A 22,139-nucleotide genomic window follows, 5' to 3' on the forward strand; every position below is an offset into this window, starting at 1 on the left:
AAAGGACACAAGTGGCATTATCACAAAATCCCATTCCAACAACAACTTATGCAATGCTTTACAGAGTAAGAACATATGTCGTTCATTTTAGTCCCTAACCCATTGGAGCTTACAGACTAAATTTCCTAATAAACATGTACTCACACACATACATACTGTGTTCCATAAATATGGTAGGGTGATTTTACCCTATAACAAGGAGGGCAAATGGGGTAATCACAAGAGCCCATTTCAACAACAATTTATGCAATGCTGTAAAGAGAATATATGTCACTTATATTACTCCCTGCCCCATTGGAGCTTACAGTTTAAAATTCCTAACACATAAGCATTCACACAGTCCATAGCAAACATACATATTTTATAAATATCCATGTATACCAGGAACATATTATCACACCTCTACAGTCTAGAACTTGTGTCTAGCCTGAGAGTTATCAGTAATTAATAATATTATTAATTACCTCTCTTGTTTCTACTACTCCTGCCATTCTATCTTCTATATATGCTTTGTGGTAAAGATGACCTTCAAAAAGTCCAGAGATGCAGTTTTCTTGGCTGTTGTCCTCACATTTTCAATCCTGGAGACGACCCTCCTAAAAAATATTAGAGGTGTGATAATATGTTCCTGATATACATGCATATCTATTCTTATTATTACTATTATAGTTTCTTTATATTGTATAATAAATAAACACAATGATGTACAGAGAACACAAATCATCCATTACAAGCCTTGCGCCATAGGAGCTTACAGTCTAAATTCACTAACCGGAAAAAATTCTGACAATCACACTAATTCAGAGTTGCATAAATATTGTCAAAGATCAACGCAGTCCTAGACCCAGATGTCACTTGTTCCAGTTCTGTTAACAAGTACACCAGTGCCAAGCAGTCTCCATCTTCAATGGTTCCAGTCCGGATATCAAATCCACCGGTTCCAGCTTGGTCTCCAATGTCAACGCTTCTAGTCCAGTTAAGAAGTCCACTGGTTCCAGCCTGGTCTACAGTATCACCGGTCAACATCCACCAGTTTCAGATCAGGATCCAGCCTGGTCTCCAGTTCCAATCTGATGGCAAGTCCAGTTTTAGCCAAATTACCAGTACCATGAATCCTTTGGGACATTGCTCCCAAATCAGTTCTAATATAACATTTTACCAGTCTGGATCCAGGGATAAGCATTACCGGTCCCAGCCCGTTTACAGAGATATGCATTACCTGTCCCTGACCGTTTACAGTGATAAGCATTATCGGTCATAGCCCGGTTAAAGAGATATGCATTATCAGTCCCAGCCCAATTCCAGAGAAACCCATTACCGGTCCCAACCTGGTTATAGAGATATGTATCATCGGTCCCAGACCAGTTCCAGACATACCCATTTGCGGTCCCAGCCCGTTTAGAGTGATACAAACTACCAATCTAAGACCAGTTCCAGTGATACATATTAATTGGCAAGCCAGGTTCAGAGGTATGTGTTGTTGTTTCCAGCCAGGGTCTTCATCTGTTAGTCCTAGTCCCTAACACACTGTTGTCTCCTATTCCTTCATCTTCTTCCAGTGTCTACCTTCAGCAATACCCTCGCAATTCACACTCAACTTCCATGTGCAGGACCTTCACTAGACCATCTAGCTTTCTGTCTACAGCGTGTACCCCAACTCCTACTCCAGCCTCAGTCAGGGAACATAAACTGACCCAGAACTGACAAATATCTCCTTGCACATTTCCCAGTTGGCAGGGTGATTTCAAAGGACACAAGTGGCATTATCACAAAATCCCATTCCAACAACAACTTATGCAATGCTTTACAGAGTAAGAACATATGTCGTTCATTTTAGTCCCTAACCCATTGGAGCTTACAGACTAAATTTCCTAATAAACATGTACTCACACACATACATACTGTGTTCCATAAATATGGTAGGGTGATTTTACCCTATAACAAGGAGGGCAAATGGGGTAATCACAAGAGCCCATTTCAACAACAATTTATGCAATGCTGTAAAGAGAATATATGTCACTTATATTACTCCCTGCCCCATTGGAGCTTACAGTTTAAAATTCCTAACACATAAGCATTCACACAGTCCATAGCAAACATACATATTTTATAAATATCCATAAATACCAGGAACATATTATCACACCTCTACAGTCTAGAACTTGTGTCTAGCCTGAGAGTTATCAGTAATTAATAATATTATTAATTACCTCTCTTGTTTCTACTACTCCTGCCATTCTATCTTCTATATATGCTTTGTGATAAAGATGACCTTCAAAAAGTCCAGAGATGCAGTTTTCTTGGCTGTTGTCCTCACATTTTCAATCCTGGAGAAGGCCCTCCTAAAAAATATTAGAGGTGTGATAATATGTTCCTGATATACATACATATCTATTCTTATTATTACTATAATAGTTTCTTTATATTGTATAATAAATAAACACAATGATGTACAGAGAACACAAATCATCCATTACAGACCCTGCGTCATGGGAGCTTACAGTCTAAATTCACTAACCGGAAAAAATTCTGACAATCACACAAATTCAGAGTTGCATAAATATTGTCAAAGATCAACGCAGTCCTTGACCAAGATGTCACTTGTTCCAGTCCTGTTAACAAGTACACCAGTGCCAAGCAGTCTCCATCTTCAATGGTTCCAGTCAGGATATCAAATCCACCGGTTACAGCTTGGTCTCCAATGTCAATGCTTCTAGTCCAGTTAAGAAGTCCACTGGTTCCAGCCTGGTCTACAGTATCACCGGTCAACATCCACCAGTTTCAGATCAGGATCCAGCCTGGTCTCCAGTTCCAATCTGATGGCAAGTCCAGTTTTAGCCAAATTACCAGTACCATGAATCCTTTGGGACATTGCTCCCAAATCAGTTCTAATATAACATTTTACCAGTCTGGATCCAGGGATAAGCATTACCGGTCCCAGCCCGTTTACAGAGATATGCATTACCTGTCCCTGCCCGTTTACAGTGATAAGCATTATCGGTCATAGCCCGGTTAAAGAGATATGCATTATCAGTCCCAGCCCAATTCCAGAGAAACCCATTACCGGTCCCAACCTGGTTATAGAGATATGTATCATCGGTCCCAGACCAGTTCCAGACATACCCATTTACGGTCCCAGCCCATTTACAGTGATACATATTACCAATCCCAGACCAGTTTCAGTGATACGTATTAATTGGCAAGCCAGGTTCAGAGGTATGTGTTGTTGTTTCCAGCCAGGGTCTTCATCTGTTAGTCCTAGTCCCTAACTCACTGTTGTCTCCTATTCCTTCATATTCTTCCAGTGTCTACCTTCAGCAATACCCTCGCAATTCACACTCAACTTCCATGTGCAGGACCTTCACTAGACCATCTAGCTTTCTGTCTACAGCGTGTACCCCAACTCCTACTCCAGACCTCAGTCAGGGAACATAAACTGACCTAGAACTGACAAATATCTCCTTGCACATTTCCCAGTTGGCAGGGTGTTTTCAAAGGACACAAGTGGCATTATCACAAAATCCCATTCCAACAACAACTTATGCAATGCTTTACAGAGTAAGAACATATGTCGTTCATTTTAGTCCCTACCCCATTGGAGCTTACAGACTAAATTTCCTAATAAACATGTACTCACACACATACATACTGTGTTCAATAAATATGGTAGGGTGATTTTACCCTATAACAAGGAGGGCAAATGGGGTAATCACAAGAGCCCATTTCAACAACAATTTATGCAATGCTGTAAAGAGAATATATGTCACTTATATTACTCCCTGCCCCATTGGAGCTTACAGTTTAAAATTCATAACACATAAGCATTCACACAGTCCATAGCAAACATACATTTTTTATAAATATCAATGTATACCAGGAACATATTATCACACCTCTACAGTCTAGAATTTGTGTCTAGCCTGAGAGTTATCAGTAATTAATAATATTATTAATTACCTCTCTTGGGTCTACTACTCCTGCCATTCTATCTTCTATATACGCTTTGTAGTAAAGATGACCTTTGAAAAGTCCAGAGATGCAGTTTTCTTGGCTGTTGTCCTCACATTTTCAATCCTGGAGAAGGCCCTCCTAAAAAATATTAGAGGTGTGATAATATGTTCCTGATATACATGCATATCTATTCTTATTATTACTATTATAGTTTCTTTATATTGTATAATAAATAAACACAATGATGGACAGAGAACACAAATCATCCATTACAAGCCTTGCGCCATAGGAGCTTACAGTCTAAATTCACTAACAGGAAAAAATTCTGACAATCACACTAATTCAGAGTTGCATAAATATTGTCAAAGATCAACGCAGTCCTAGACCCAGATGTCACTTGTTGAAGTTCTGTTAACAAGTACACCAGTGCCAAGCAGTCTCCATCTTCAATGGTTCCAGTCCGGATATCAAATCCATCGGTTCCAGCTTGGTCTCCAATGTCAACGCTTCTAGTCCAGTTAAGAAGTCCACTGGTTCCAGCCTGGTCTACAGTATCACCGGTCAACATCCACCAGTTTCAGATCAGGATCCAGCCTGGTCTCCAGTTCCAATCTGATGGCAAGTCCTGTTTTAGCCAAATTACCAGTACCATGAATCCTTTGGACATTGCTCCCAAATCAGTTCTAATATAACATTTTACCAGTCTGGATCCAGGGATAAGCATTACCGGTCCCAGCCCGTTTACAGAGATATGCATTACCTGTCCCTGCCCGTTTACAGTGATAAGCATTAAAGGTCATAGCCCGGTTAAAGAGATATGCATTATCAGTCCCAGGCCAATTCCAGAGAAACCCATTACCGGTCCCAACCTGGTTATAGAGATATGTATCATCGGTCCCAGACCAGTTCCAGACATACCCATTTACGGTCCCAGCCCGTTTACAGTGATACAAATTACCAATCCCAGACCAGTTTCAGTGATACGTATTAATTGGCAAGCCAGGTTCAGAGGTATGTGTTGTTATTTCCAGCCAGGGTCTTCATCTGTTAGTCCTAGTCCCTAACTCACTGTTGTCTCCTATTCCTTCATATTCTTCCAGTGTCTACCTTCAGCAATACCCTCGCAATTCACACTCAACTTCCATGTGCAGGACCTTCACTAGACCATCTAGCTTTCTGTCTACAGCGTGTACCCCAACTCCTACTCCAGACCTCAGTCAGGGAACATAAACTGACCCAGAACTGACAAATATCTCCTTGCACATTTCCCAGTTGGCAGGGTGTTTTCAAAGGACACAAGTGGCATTATCACAAAATCCCATTCCAACAACAACTTATGCAATGCTTTACAGAGTAAGAACATATGTCGTTCATTTTAGTCCCTACCCCATTGGAGCTTACAGACTAAATTTCCTAATAAACATGTACTCACACACATACATACTGTGTTCAATAAATATGGTAGGGTGATTTTACCCTATAACAAGGAGGGCAAATGGGGTAATCACAAGAGCCCATTTCAACAACAATTTATGCAATGCTGTAAAGAGAATATATGTCACTTATATTACTCCCTGCCCCATTGGAGCTTACAGTTTAAAATTCATAACACATAAGCATTCACACAGTCCATAGCAAACATACATTTTTTATAAATATCCATGTATACCAGGAACATATTATCACACCTCTACAGTCTAGAACTTGTGTCTAGCCTGAGAGTTATCAGTAATTAATAATATTATTAATTACCTCTCTTGGGTCTACTACTCCTGCCATTCTATCTTCTATATATGCTTTGTGGTAAAGATGACTTTCGAAAAGTCCAGAGATGCAGTTTTCTTGGCTGTTGTCCTCACATTTTCAATCCTGGAGAAGGCCCTCCTAAAAAATATTAGAGGTGTGATAATATGTTCCTGATATACATGCATATCTATTCTTATTATTACTATTATAGTTTCTATATATTGTATAATACATAAACACAATGATGTACAGAGAACACAAATCATCCATTACAGCCCCTGCGTCTTAGGAACTTACAGTCTAAATTCACTAACCGGAAAATATTCTGACAATCACACAAATTCAGAGTTGCATAAATATTGTCAAAGATCAACGCAGTCCTAGACCCAGATGTCACTTGTTCCAGTCCTGTTAACAAGTACACCAGTGCCAAGCAGTCTCCATCTTCAATGGTTCCAGTCAGGATATCAAATCCACCGGTTCCAGCTTGGTCTCCAATGTCAATGCTTCTAGTCCAGTTAAGAAGTCCACTGGTTCCAGCCTGGTCTACAGTATCACCGGTCAACATCCACCAGTTCCAGATCAGGATCCAGCCTGGTCTCCAGTTCCAATCTGATGGCAAGTCCTGTTTTAGCCAAATTACCAGTACCATGAATCCTTTGGGACATTGCTCCCAAATCAGTTCTAATATAACATTTTACCAGCCTGGATCCAGGGATAAGCATTACCGGTCCCAGCCCGGTTACAGAGATATGCATTACCTGTCCCTGCCCATTTACAGTGATAAGCATTAACGGTCATAGCCTGGTTAAAGAGATATGCATTATCAGTCCCAGGCCAATTCCAGAGAAACCCATTACCGGTCCCAACCTGGTTATAGAGATATGTATCATCGGTCCCAGACCAGTTCCAGACATACCCATTTACGGTCCCAGCCCATTTACAGTGATACAAATTACCAATCCCAGACCAGTTTCAGTGATACGTATTAATTGGCATGCCAGGTTCAGAGGTATGTGTTGTTGTTTCCAGCTAGGGTCTTCATCTGTTAGTCCTAGTCCCTAACTCACTGTTGTCTCCTATTCCTTCATATTCTTCCAGTGTCTACCTTCAGCAATACCCTCGCAATTCACACTCAACTTCCATGTGCAGGACCTTCACTAGACCATCTAGCTTTCTGTCTACAGCGTGTACCCCAACTCCTACTCCAGACCTCAGTCAGGGAACATAAACTGACCCAGAACTGACAAATATCTCCTTGCACATTTCCCAGTTGGCAGGGTGTTTTCAAAGGACACAAGTGGCATTATCACAAAATCCCATTCCAACAACAACTTATGCAATGCTTTATAGAGTAAGAACATATGTCGTTCATTTTAGTCCCTACCCCATTGGAGCTTACAGACTAAATTTCCTAATAAACATGTACTCACACACATACATACTGTGTTCAATAAATATGGTAGGGTGATTTTACCCTATAACAAGGAGGGCAAATGGGGTAATCACAAGAGCCCATTTCAACAACAATTTATGCAATGCTGTAAAGAGAATATATGTCACTTATATTACTCCCTGCCCCATTGGAGCTTACAGTTTAAAATTCATAACACATAAGCATTCACACAGTCCATAGCAAACATACATATTTTATAAATATCAATGTATACCAGGAACATATTATCACACCTCTACAGTCTAGAACTTGTGTCTAGCCTGAGAGTTATCAGTAATTAATAATATTATTAATTACCTCTCTTGGGTCTACTACTCCTGCCATTCTATCTTCTATATACGCTTTGTAGTAAAGATGACCTTCGAAAAGTCCAGAGATGCAGTTTTCTTGGCTGTTGTCCTCACATTTTCAATCCTGGAGAAGGCCCTCCTAAAAAATATTAGAGGTGTGATAATATGTTCCTGATATACATGCATATCTATTCTTATTATTACTATTATAGTTTCTTTATATTGTATAATAAATAAACACAATGATGGACAGAGAACACAAATCATCCATTACAAGCCTTGCGCCATAGGAGCTTACAGTCTAAATTCACTAACAGGAAAAAATTCTGACAATCACACTAATTCAGAGTTGCATAAATATTGTCAAAGATCAACGCAGTCCTAGACCCAGATGTCACTTGTTGAAGTTCTGTTAACAAGTACACCAGTGCCAAGCAGTCTCCATCTTCAACGGTTCCAGTCCGGATATCAAATCCATCGGTTCCAGCTTGGTCTCCAATGTCAACGCTTCTAGTCCAGTTAAGAAGTCCACTGGTTCCAGCCTGGTCTACAGTATCACCGGTCAACATCCACCAGTTTCAGATCAGGATCCAGCCTGGTCTCCAGTTCCAATCTGATGGCAAGTCCAGTTTTAGCCAAATTACCAGTACCATGAATCCTTTGGACATTGCTCCCAAATCAGTTCTAATATAACATTTTACCAGTCTGGATCCAGGGATAAGCATTACCGGTCCCAGCCCGTTTACAGAGATATGCATTACCTGTCCCTGCCCGTTTACAGTGATAAGCATTAACGGTCATAGCCCGGTTAAAGAGATATGCATTATCAGTCCCAGGCCAATTCCAGAGAAACCCATTACCGGTCCCAACCTGGTTATAGAGATATGTATCATCGGTCCCAGACCAGTTCCAGACATACCCATTTACGGTCCCAGCCCGTTTACAGTGATACAAATTACCAATCCCAGACCAGTTTCAGTGATACGTATTAATTGGCAAGCCAGGTTCAGAGGTATGTGTTGTTATTTCCAGCCAGGGTCTTCATCTGTTAGTCCTAGTCCCTAACTCACTGTTGTCTCCTATTCCTTCATATTCTTCCAGTGTCTACCTTCAGCAATACCCTCGCAATTCACACTCAACTTCCATGTGCAGGACCTTCACTAGACCATCTAGCTTTCTGTCTACAGCGTGTACCCCAACTCCTACTCCAGACCTCAGTCAGGGAACATAAACTGACCCAGAACTGACAAATATCTCCTTGCACATTTCCCAGTTGGCAGGGTGTTTTCAAAGGACACAAGTGGCATTATCACAAAATCCCATTCCAACAACAACTTATGCAATGCTTTACAGAGTAAGAACATATGTCGTTCATTTTAGTCCCTACCCCATTGGAGCTTACAGACTAAATTTCCTAATAAACATGTACTCACACACATACATACTGTGTTCAATAAATATGGTAGGGTGATTTTACCCTATAACAAGGAGGGCAAATGGGGTAATCACAAGAGCCCATTTCAACAACAATTTATGCAATGCTGTAAAGAGAATATATGTCACTTATATTACTCCCTGCCCCATTGGAGCTTACAGTTTAAAATTCATAACACATAAGCATTCACACAGTCCATAGCAAACATACATTTTTTATAAATATCCATGTATACCAGGAACATATTATCACACCTCTACAGTCTAGAACTTGTGTCTAGCCTGAGAGTTATCAGTAATTAATAATATTATTAATTACCTCTCTTGGGTCTACTACTCCTGCCATTCTATCTTCTATATATGCTTTGTGGTAAAGATGACTTTCGAAAAGTCCAGAGATGCAGTTTTCTTGGCTGTTGTCCTCACATTTTCAATCCTGGAGAAGGCCCTCCTAAAAAATATTAGAGGTGTGATAATATGTTCCTGATATACATGCATATCTATTCTTATTATTACTATTATAGTTTCTATATATTGTATAATACATAAACACAATGATGTACAGAGAACACAAATCATCCATTACAGCCCCTGCGTCTTAGGAACTTACAGTCTAAATTCACTAACCGGAAAATATTCTGACAATCACACAAATTCAGAGTTGCATAAATATTGTCAAAGATCAATGCAGTCCTAGACCCAGATGTCACTTGTTCCAGTCCTGTTAACAAGTACACCAGTGCCAAGCAGTCTCCATCTTCAATGGTTCCAGTCAGGATATCAAATCCACCGGTTCCAGCTTGGTCTCCAATGTCAATGCTTCTAGTCCAGTTAAGAAGTCCACTGGTTCCAGCCTGGTCTACAGTATCACCGGTCAACATCCACCAGTTCCAGATCAGGATCCAGCCTGGTCTCCAGTTCCAATCTGATGGCAAGTCCTGTTTTAGCTAAATTACCAGTACCATGAATCCTTTGGGACATTGCTCCCAAATCAGTTCTAATATAACATTTTACCAGCCTGGATCCAGGGATAAGCATTACCGGTCCCAGCCCGGTTACAGAGATATGCATTACCTGTCCCTGCCCATTTACAGTGATAAGCATTAACGGTCATAGCCTGGTTAAAGAGATATGCATTATCAGTCCCAGGCCAATTCCAGAGAAACCCATTACCGGTCCCAACCTGGTTATAGAGATATGTATCATCGGTCCCAGACCAGTTCCAGACATACCCATTTACGGTCCCAGCCCATTTACAGTGATACAAATTACCAATCCCAGACCAGTTTCAGTGATACGTATTAATTGGCAAGCCAGGTTCAGAGGTATGTGTTGTTGTTTCCAGCTAGGGTCTTCATCTGTTAGTCCTAGTCCCTAACTCACTGTTGTCTCCTATTCCTTCATATTCTTCCAGTGTCTACCTTCAGCAATACCCTCGCAATTCACACTCAACTTCCATGTGCAGGACCTTCACTAGACCATCTAGCTTTCTGTCTACAGCGTGTACCCCAACTCCTACTCCAGACCTCAGTCAGGGAACATAAACTGACCCAGAACTGACAAATATCTCCTTGCACATTTCCCAGTTGGCAGGGTGTTTTCAAAGGACACAAGTGGCATTATCACAAAATCCCATTCCAACAACAACTTATGCAATGCTTTATAGAGTAAGAACATATGTCGTTCATTTTAGTCCCTACCCCATTGGAGCTTACAGACTAAATTTCCTAATAAACATGTACTCACACACATACATACTGTGTTCAATAAATATGGTAGGGTGATTTTACCCTATAACAAGGAGGGCAAATGGGGTAATCACAAGAGCCCATTTCAACAACAATTTATGCAATGCTGTAAAGAGAATATATGTCACTTATATTACTCCCTGCCCCATTGGAGCTTACAGTTTAAAATTCATAACACATAAGCATTCACACAGTCCATAGCAAACATACATATTTTATAAATATCAATGTATACCAGGAACATATTATCACACCTCTACAGTCTAGAACTTGTGTCTAGCCTGAGAGTTATCAGTAATTAATAATATTATTAATTACCTCTCTTGGGTCTACTACTCCTGCCATTCTATCTTCTATATACGCTTTGTAGTAAAGATGACCTTCGAAAAGTCCAGAGATGCAGTTTTCTTGGCTGTTGTCCTCACATTTTCAATCCTGGAGAAGGCCCTCTTAAAAAATATTAGAGGTGTGATAATATGTTCCTGATATACATGCATATCTATTCTTATTATTACTATTATAGTTTCTTTATATTGTATAATAAATAAACACAATGATGGACAGAGAACACAAATCATCCATTACAAGCCTTGCGCCATAGGAGCTTACAGTCTAAATTCACTAACAGGAAAAAATTCTGACAATCACACTAATTCAGAGTTGCATAAATATTGTCAAAGATCAACGCAGTCCTAGACCCAGATGTCACTTGTTGAAGTTCTGTTAACAAGTACACCAGTGCCAAGCAGTCTCCATCTTCAACGGTTCCAGTCCGGATATCAAATCCATCGGTTCCAGCTTGGTCTCCAATGTCAACGCTTCTAGTCCAGTTAAGAAGTCCACTGGTTCCAGCCTGGTCTACAGTATCACCGGTCAACATCCACCAGTTTCAGATCAGGATCCAGCCTGGTCTCCAGTTCCAATCTGATGGCAAGTCCAGTTTTAGCCAAATTACCAGTACCATGAATCCTTTGGACATTGCTCCCAAATCAGTTCTAATATAACATTTTACCAGTCTGGATCCAGGGATAAGCATTACCGGTCCCAGCCCGTTTACAGAGATATGCATTACCTGTCCCTGCCCGTTTACAGTGATAAGCATTAACGGTCATAGCCCGGTTAAAGAGATATGCATTATCAGTCCCAGGCCAATTCCAGAGAAACCCATTACCGGTCCCAACCTGGTTATAGAGATATGTATCATCGGTCCCAGACCAGTTCCAGACATACCCATTTACGGTCCCAGCCCGTTTACAGTGATACAAATTACCAATCCCAGACCAGTTTCAGTGATACGTATTAATTGGCAAGCCAGGTTCAGAGGTATGTGTTGTTATTTCCAGCCAGGGTCTTCATCTGTTAGTCCTAGTCCCTAACTCACTGTTGTCTCCTATTCCTTCATATTCTTCCAGTGTCTACCTTCAGCAATACCCTCGCAATTCACACTCAACTTCCATGTGCAGGACCTTCACTAGACCATCTAGCTTTCTGTCTACAGCGTGTACCCCAACTCCTACTCCAGACCTCAGTCAGGGAACATAAACTGACCCAGAACTGACAAATATCTCCTTGCACATTTCCCAGTTGGCAGGGTGTTTTCAAAGGACACAAGTGGCATTATCACAAAATCCCATTCCAACAACAACTTATGCAATGCTTTACAGAGTAAGAACATATGTCGTTCATTTTAGTCCCTACCCCATTGGAGCTTACAGACTAAATTTCCTAATAAACATGTACTCACACACATACATACTGTGTTCAATAAATATGGTAGGGTGATTTTACCCTATAACAAGGAGGGCAAATGGGGTAATCACAAGAGCCCATTTCAACAACAATTTATGCAATGCTGTAAAGAGAATATATGTCACTTATATTACTCCCTGCCCCATTGGAGCTTACAGTTTAAAATTCATAACACATAAGCATTCACACAGTCCATAGCAAACATACATTTTTTATAAATATCCATGTATACCAGGAACATATTATCACACCTCTACAGTCTAGAACTTGTGTCTAGCCTGAGAGTTATCAGTAATTAATAATATTATTAATTACCTCTCTTGGGTCTACTACTCCTGCCATTCTATCTTCTATATATGCTTTGTGGTAAAGATGACTTTCGAAAAGTCCAGAGATGCAGTTTTCTTGGCTGTTGTCCTCACATTTTCAATCCTGGAGAAGGCCCTCCTAAAAAATATTAGAGGTGTGATAATATGTTCCTGATATACATGCATATCTATTCTTATTATTACTATTATAGTTTCTATATATTGTATAATACATAAACACAATGATGTACAGAGAACACAAATCATCCATTACAGCCCCTGCGTCTTAGGAACTTACAGTCTAAATTCACTAACCGGAAAATATTCTGACAATCACACAAATTCAGAGTTGCATAAATATTGTCAAAGATCAACGCAGTCCTAGACCCAGATGTCACTTGTTCCAGTTCTGTTAACAAGTACACCAGTGCCAAGCAGTCTCCATCTTCAATGGTTCCAGTCAGGATATCAAATCCACCGGTTCCAGCTTGGTCTCCAATGTCAATGCTTCTAGTCCAGTTAAGAAGTCCACTGGTTCCAGCCTGGTCTACAGTATCACCGGTCAACATCCACCAGTTCCAGATCAGGATCCAGCCTGGTCTCCAGTTCCAATCTGATGGCAAGTCCTGTTTTAGCCAAATTACCAGTACCATGAATCCTTTGGGACATTGCTCCCAAATCAGTTCTAATATAACATTTTACCAGCCTGGATCCAGGGATAAGCATTACCGGTCCCAGCCCGGTTACAGAGATATGCATTACCTGTCCCTGCCCATTTACAGTGATAAGCATTAACGGTCATAGCCTGGTTAAAGAGATATGCATTATCAGTCCCAGGCCAATTCCAGAGAAACCCATTACCGGTCCCAACCTGGTTATAGAGATATGTATCATCGGTCCCAGACCAGTTCCAGACATACCCATTTACGGTCCCAGCCCATTTACAGTGATACAAATTACCAATCCCAGACCAGTTTCAGTGATACGTATTAATTGGCAAGCCAGGTTCAGAGGTATGTGTTGTTGTTTCCAGCTAGGGTCTTCATCTGTTAGTCCTAGTCCCTAACTCACTGTTGTCTCCTATTCCTTCATATTCTTCCAGTGTCTACCTTCAGCAATACCCTCGCAATTCACACTCAACTTCCATGTGCAGGACCTTCACTAGACCATCTAGCTTTCTGTCTACAGCGTGTACCCCAACTCCTACTCCAGACCTCAGTCAGGGAACATAAACTGACCCAGAACTGACAAATATCTCCTTGCACATTTCCCAGTTGGCAGGGTGTTTTCAAAGGACACAAGTGGCATTATCACAAAATCCCATTCCAACAACAACTTATGCAATGCTTTATAGAGTAAGAACATATGTCGTTCATTTTAGTCCCTACCCCATTGGAGCTTACAGACTAAATTTCCTAATAAACATGTACTCACACACATACATACTGTGTTCAATAAATATGGTAGGGTGATTTTACCCTATAACAAGGAGGGCAAATGGGGTAATCACAAGAGCCCATTTCAACAACAATTTATGCAATGCTGTAAAGAGAATATATGTCACTTATATTACTCCCTGCCCCATTGGAGCTTACAGTTTAAAATTCATAACACATAAGCATTCACACAGTCCATAGCAAACATACATTTTTTATAAATATCAATGTATACCAGGAACATATTATCACACCTCTACAGTCTAGAACTTGTGTCTAGCCTGAGAGTTATCAGTAATTAATAATATTATTAATTACCTCTCTTGGGTCTACTACTCCTGCCATTCTATCTTCTATATACGCTTTGTAGTAAAGATGACCTTCGAAAAGTCCAGAGATGCAGTTTTCTTGGCTGTTGTCCTCACATTTTCAATCCTGGAGAAGGCCCTCCTAAAAAATATTAGAGGTGTGATAATATGTTCCTGATATACATGCATATCTATTCTTATTATTACTATTATAGTTTCTTTATATTGTATAATAAATAAACACAATGATGGACAGAGAACACAAATCATCCATTACAAGCCTTGCGCCATAGGAGCTTACAGTCTAAATTCACTAACAGGAAAAAATTCTGACAATCACACTAATTCAGAGTTGCATAAATATTGTCAAAGATCAACGCAGTCCTAGACCCAGATGTCACTTGTTGAAGTTCTGTTAACAAGTACACCAGTGCCAAGCAGTCTCCATCTTCAACGGTTCCAGTCCGGATATCAAATCCATCGGTTCCAGCTTGGTCTCCAATGTCAACGCTTCTAGTCCAGTTAAGAAGTCCACTGGTTCCAGCCTGGTCTACAGTATCACCGGTCAACATCCACCAGTTTCAGATCAGGATCCAGCCTGGTCTCCAGTTCCAATCTGATGGCAAGTCCAGTTTTAGCCAAATTACCAGTACCATGAATCCTTTGGACATTGCTCCCAAATCATTTCTAATATAACATTTTACCAGTCTGGATCCAGGGATAAGCATTACCGGTCCCAGCCCGTTTACAGAGATATGCATTACCTGTCCCTGCCCGTTTACAGTGATAAGCATTAACGGTCATAGCCCGGTTAAAGAGATATGCATTATCAGTCCCAGCCCAATTCCAGAGAAACCCATTACCGGTCCCAACCTGGTTATAGAGATATGTATCATCGGTCCCAGACCAGTTCCAGACATACCCATTTACGGTCCCAGCCCATTTACAGTGATACAAATTACCAATCTAAGACCAGTTCCAGTGATACGTATTAATTGGCAAGCCAGGTTCAGAGGTATGTGTTGTTGTTTCCAGCCAGGGTCTTCATCTGATAGTCCTAGTCCCTAACACACTGTTGTCTCCTATTCCTTCATCTTCTTCCAGTGTCTACTTTCAGCAATACCCTCGCAATTCACTCTCAACTTCGAGGTCCAGGACCTTCACTAGACCATCTAGCTTTCTGTCTACAGCGTGTACCCCAACTCCTACTCCAGACCTCATTCAGGGAACATAAACTGACCCAGAACTGACAAATATCTCCTTGCACATTTCCCAGTTGGCAGGGTGATTTCAAAGGACACAAGTGGCATTATCACAAAATCCCATTCCAACAACAACTTATGCAATGCTTTACAGAGTAAGAACATATGTCGTTCATTTTAGTCCCTACCCCATTGGAGCTTACAGACTAAATTTCCTAATAAACATGTACTCACACACATACATACTGTGTTCCATAAATATGGTAGGGTGATTTTACCCTATAACAAGGAGGGCAAATGGGGTAATCACAAGAGCCCATTTCAACAACAATTTATGCAATGCTGTAAAGAGAATATATGTCACTTATATTACTCCCTGCCCCATTGGAGCTTACAGTTTAAAATTCATAACACATAAGCATTCACACAGTCCATAGCAAACTTACATATTTTATAAATATCCATGTATACCAGGAACATTTTATCACACCTCTACAGTCTAGAACTTGTGTCTAGCCTGAGAGTTATCAGTAATTAATAATATTATTAATTACCTCTCTTGGGTCTACTACTCCTGCCATTCTATCTTCTATATACGCTTTGTGGTAAAGATGACCTTCGAAAAGTCCAGAGATGCAGTTTTCTTGGCTGTTGTCCTCACATTTTCAATCCTGGAGAAGGCCCTCCTAAAAAATATTAGAGGTGTGATAATATGTTCCTGATATACATGCATATCTATTCTTATTATTACTATTATAGTTTCTATATATTGTATAATACATAAACACAATGATGTACAGAGAACACAAATCATCCATTACAGCCCCTGCGTCTTAGGAACTTACAGTCTAAATTCACTAACCGGAAAATATTCTGACAATCACACAAATTCAGAGTTGCATAAATATTGTCAAAGATCAACGCAGTCCTAGACCCAGATGTCACTTGTTCCAGTCCTGTTAACAAGTACACCAGTGCCAAGCAGTCTCCATCTTCAATGGTTCCAGTCAGGATATCAAATCCACCGGTTCCAGCTTGGTCTCCAATGTCAATGCTTCTAGTCCAGTTAAGAAGTCCACTGGTTCCAGCCTGGTCTACAGTATCACCGGTCAACATCCACCAGTTCCAGATCAGGATCCAGCCTGGTCTCCAGTTCCAATCTGATGGCAAGTCCTGTTTTAGCCAAATTACCAGTACCATGAATCCTTTGGGACATTGCTCCCAAATCAGTTCTAATATAACATTTTACCAGCCTGGATCCAGGGATAAGCATTACCGGTCCCAGCCCGGTTACAGAGATATGCATTACCTGTCCCTGCCCATTTACAGTGATAAGCATTAACGGTCATAGCCTGGTTAAAGAGATATGCATTATCAGTCCCAGGCCAATTCCAGAGAAACCCATTACCGGTCCCAACCTGGTTATAGAGATATGTATCATCGGTCCCAGACCAGTTCCAGACATACCCATTTACGGTCCCAGCCCATTTACAGTGATACAAATTACCAATCCCAGACCAGTTTCAGTGATACGTATTAATTGGCAAGCCAGGTTCAGAGGTATGTGTTGTTGTTTCCAGCTAGGGTCTTCATCTGTTAGTCCTAGTCCCTAACTCACTGTTGTCTCCTATTCCTTCATATTCTTCCAGTGTCTACCTTCAGCAATACCCTCGCAATTCACACTCAACTTCCATGTGCAGGACCTTCACTAGACCATCTAGCTTTCTGTCTACAGCGTGTACCCCAACTCCTACTCCAGACCTCAGTCAGGGAACATAAACTGACCCAGAACTGACAAATATCTCCTTGCACATTTCCCAGTTGGCAGGGTGTTTTCAAAGGACACAAGTGGCATTATCACAAAATCCCATTCCAACAACAACTTATGCAATGCTTTATAGAGTAAGAACATATGTCGTTCATTTTAGTCCCTACCCCATTGGAGCTTACAGACTAAATTTCCTAATAAACATGTACTCACACACATACATACTGTGTTCAATAAATATGGTAGGGTGATTTTACCCTATAACAAGGAGGGCAAATGGGGTAATCACAAGAGCCCATTTCAACAACAATTTATGCAATGCTGTAAAGAGAATATATGTCACTTATATTACTCCCTGCCCCATTGGAGCTTACAGTTTAAAATTCATAACACATAAGCATTCACACAGTCCATAGCAAACATACATTTTTTATAAATATCAATGTATACCAGGAACATATTATCACACCTCTACAGTCTAGAACTTGTGTCTAGCCTGAGAGTTATCAGTAATTAATAATATTATTAATTACCTCTCTTGGGTCTACTACTCCTGCCATTCTATCTTCTATATACGCTTTGTAGTAAAGATGACCTTCGAAAAGTCCAGAGATGCAGTTTTCTTGGCTGTTGTCCTCACATTTTCAATCCTGGAGAAGGCCCTCCTAAAAAATATTAGAGGTGTGATAATATGTTCCTGATATACATGCATATCTATTCTTATTATTACTATTATAGTTTCTTTATATTGTATAATAAATAAACACAATGATGGACAGAGAACACAAATCATCCATTACAAGCCTTGCGCCATAGGAGCTTACAGTCTAAATTCACTAACAGGAAAAAATTCTGACAATCACACTAATTCAGAGTTGCATAAATATTGTCAAAGATCAACGCAGTCCTAGACCCAGATGTCACTTGTTGAAGTTCTGTTAACAAGTACACCAGTGCCAAGCAGTCTCCATCTTCAACGGTTCCAGTCCGGATATCAAATCCATCGGTTCCAGCTTGGTCTCCAATGTCAACGCTTCTAGTCCAGTTAAGAAGTCCACTGGTTCCAGCCTGGTCTACAGTATCACCGGTCAACATCCACCAGTTTCAGATCAGGATCCAGCCTGGTCTCCAGTTCCAATCTGATGGCAAGTCCAGTTTTAGCCAAATTACCAGTACCATGAATCCTTTGGACATTGCTCCCAAATCAGTTCTAATATAACATTTTACCAGTCTGGATCCAGGGATAAGCATTACCGGTCCCAGCCCATTTACAGAGATATGCATTACCTGTCCCTGCCTGTTTACAGTGATAAGCATTAACGGTCATAGCCCGGTTAAAGAGATATGCATTATCAGTCCCAGCCCAATTCCAGAGAAACCCATTACCGATCCCAACCTGGTTATAGAGATATGTATCATCGGTCCCAGACCAGTTCCAGACATACCCATTTACGGTCCCAGCCCGTTTACAGTGATACAAATTACCAATCCCAGACCAGTTTCAGTGATACGTATTAATTGGCAAGCCAGGTTCAGAGGTATGTGTTGTTGTTTCCAGCCAGGGTCTTCATCTGTTAGTCCTAGTCCCTAACTCACTGTTGTCTCCTATTCCTTCATATTCTTCCAGTGTCTACCTTCAGCAATACCCTCGCAATTCACACTCAACTTCCATGTGCAGGACCTTCACTAGACCATCTAGCTTTCTGTCTACAGCGTGTACCCCAACTCCTACTCCAGACCTCAGTCAGGGAACATAAACTGACCCAGAACTGACAAATATCTCCTTGCACATTTCCCAGTTGGCAGGGTGTTTTCAAAGGACACAAGTGGCATTATCACAAAATCCCATTCCAACAACAACTTATGCAATGCTTTACAGAGTAAGAACATATGTCGTTCATTTTAGTCCCTACCCCATTGGAGCTTACAGACTAAATTTCCTAATAAACATGTACTCACACACATACATACTGTGTTCAATAAATATGGTAGGGTGATTTTACCCTATAACAAGGAGGGCAAATGGGGTAATCACAAGAGCCCATTTCAACAACAATTTATGCAATGCTGTAAAGAGAATATATGTCACTTATATTACTCCCTGCCCCATTGGAGCTTACAGTTTAAAATTCATAACACATAAGCATTCACACAGTCCATAGCAAACATACATTTTTTATAAATATCAATGTATACCCGGAACATATTATCACACCTCTACAGTCTAGAACTTGTGTCTAGCCTGAGAGTTATCAGTAATTAATAATATTATTAATTACCTCTCTTGGGTCTACTACTCCTGCCATTCTATCTTCTATATACGCTTTGTAGTAAAGATGACCTTCGAAAAGTCCAGAGATGCAGTTTTCTTGGCTGTTGTCCTCACATTTTCAATCCTGGAGAAGGCCCTCCTAAAAAATATTAGAGGTGTGATAATATGTTCCTGATATACATGCATATCTATTCTTATTATTACTATTATAGTTTCTTTATATTGTATAATAAATAAACACAATGATGGACAGAGAACACAAATCATCCATTACAAGCCTTGCGCCATAGGAGCTTACAGTCTAAATTCACTAACAGGAAAAAATTCTGACAATCACACTAATTCAGAGTTGCATAAATATTGTCAAAGATCAACGCAGTCCAAGACCCAGATGTCACTTGTTGAAGTTCTGTTAACAAGTACACCAGTGCCAAGCAGTCTCCATCTTCAACGGTTCCAGTCCGGATATCAAATCCATCGGTTCCAGCTTGGTCTCCAATGTCAACGCTTCTAGTCCAGTTAAGAAGTCCACTGGTTCCAGCCTGGTCTACAGTATCACCGGTCAACATCCACCAGTTTCAGATCAGGATCCAGCCTGGTCTCCAGTTCCAATCTGATGGCAAGTCCAGTTTTAGCCAAATTACCAGTACCATGAATCCTTTGGACATTGTTCCCAAATCAGTTCTAATATAACATTTTACCAGTCTGGATCCAGGGATAAGCATTACCGGTCCCAGCCCGTTTACAGAGATATGCATTACCTGTCCCTGCCCGTTTACAGTGATAAGCATTAACGATCATAGCCCGGTTAAAGAGATATGCGTTATCAGTCCCAGCCCAATTCCAGAGAAACCCATTACCGGTCCCAACCTGGTTATAGAGATATGTATCATCGGTCCCAGACCAGTTCCAGACATAATCATTTACGGTCCCAGCCCGTTTACAGTGATACAAATTACCAATCTAAGACCAGTTCCAGTGATATGTATTAATTGGCAAGCCAGGTTCAGAGGTATGTGTTGTTGTTTCCAGCCAGGGTCTTCATCTGTTAGTCCTAGTCCCTAACACACTGTTGTCTCGTATTCCTTCATCTTCTTCCAGTGTCTACCTTCAGCAATACCCTCGCAATTCACACTCAACTTCGAGGTGAAGGACCTTCACTATACCCATCTAGCTTTCTGTCTACAGCGTGTACCCCAACTCCTACTCCAGACCTCATTCAGGGAACATAAACTGACCCAGAACTGAAAAATATCTCCTTGCACATTTCCCAGTTGGCAGGGTGATTTCAAAGGACACAAGTGGCATTATCACAAAATCCCATTCCAACAACAACTTATGCAATGCTTTACAGAGTAAGAACATATGTCGTTCATTTTAGTCCCTACCCCATTGGAGCTTACAGACTAAATTTCCTAATAAACATGTACTCACACACATACATACTGTGTTCCACAAATATGGTAGGGTGATTTTACCCTATAACAAGGAGGGCAAATGGGGTAATCACAAGAGCCCATTTCAACAACAATTTATGCAATGCTGTAAAGAGAATATATGTCACTTATATTACTCCCTGCCCCATTGGAGCTTACAGTTTAAAATTCATAACACATAAGCATTCACACAGTCCATAGCAAACATACATATTTTATAAATATCCATGTATACCAGGAACATATTATCACACCTCTACAGTCTAGAACTTGTGTCTAGCCTGAGAGTTATCAGTAATTAATAATATTATTAATTACCTCTCTTGGGTCTACTACTCCTGCTATTCTATCTTCTATATACGCTTTGTGGTAAAGATGACCTTCGAAAAGTCCAGAGATGCAGTTTTCTTGGCTGTTGTCCTCACATTTTCAATCCTGGAGAAGGCCCTCCTAAAAAATATTAGAGGTGTGATAATATGTTCCTGATATACATGCATATCTATTCTTATTATTACTATTATAGTTTCTATATATTGTATAATACATAAACACAATGATGTACAGAGAACACAAATCATCCATTACAGCCCCTGCGTCTTAGGAACTTACAGTCTAAATTCACTAACCGGAAAAAATTCTGACAATCACACAATTTCAGAGTTGCATAAATATTGTCAAAGATCAACGCAGTCCTAGACCCAGATGTCACTTGTTCCAGTCCTGTTAACAAGTACACCAGTGCCAAGCAGTCTCCATCTTCAATGGTTCCAGTCAGGATATCAAATCCACCGGTTCCAGCTTGGTCTCCAATGTCAATGCTTCTAGTCCAGTTAAGAAGTCCACTGGTTTCAGCCTGATCAACAGTATCACCGGTCAACATCCACCAGTTCCAGATCAGGATCCAGCCTGGTCTCCAGTTCCAATCTGATGGCAAGTCCTGTTTTAGCCAAATTACCAGTACCATGAATCCTTTGGGACATTGCTCCCAAATCAGTTCTAATATAACATTTTACCAGCCTGGATCCAGGGATAAGC

The sequence above is a fragment of the Taudactylus pleione genome, unplaced genomic scaffold (genome assembly GCF_031769625.1).
Source record: "Taudactylus pleione unplaced genomic scaffold, aTauple2 ptg000178l, whole genome shotgun sequence".
In the NCBI taxonomy this organism is placed as follows: domain Eukaryota; kingdom Metazoa; phylum Chordata; class Amphibia; order Anura; family Myobatrachidae; genus Taudactylus; species Taudactylus pleione.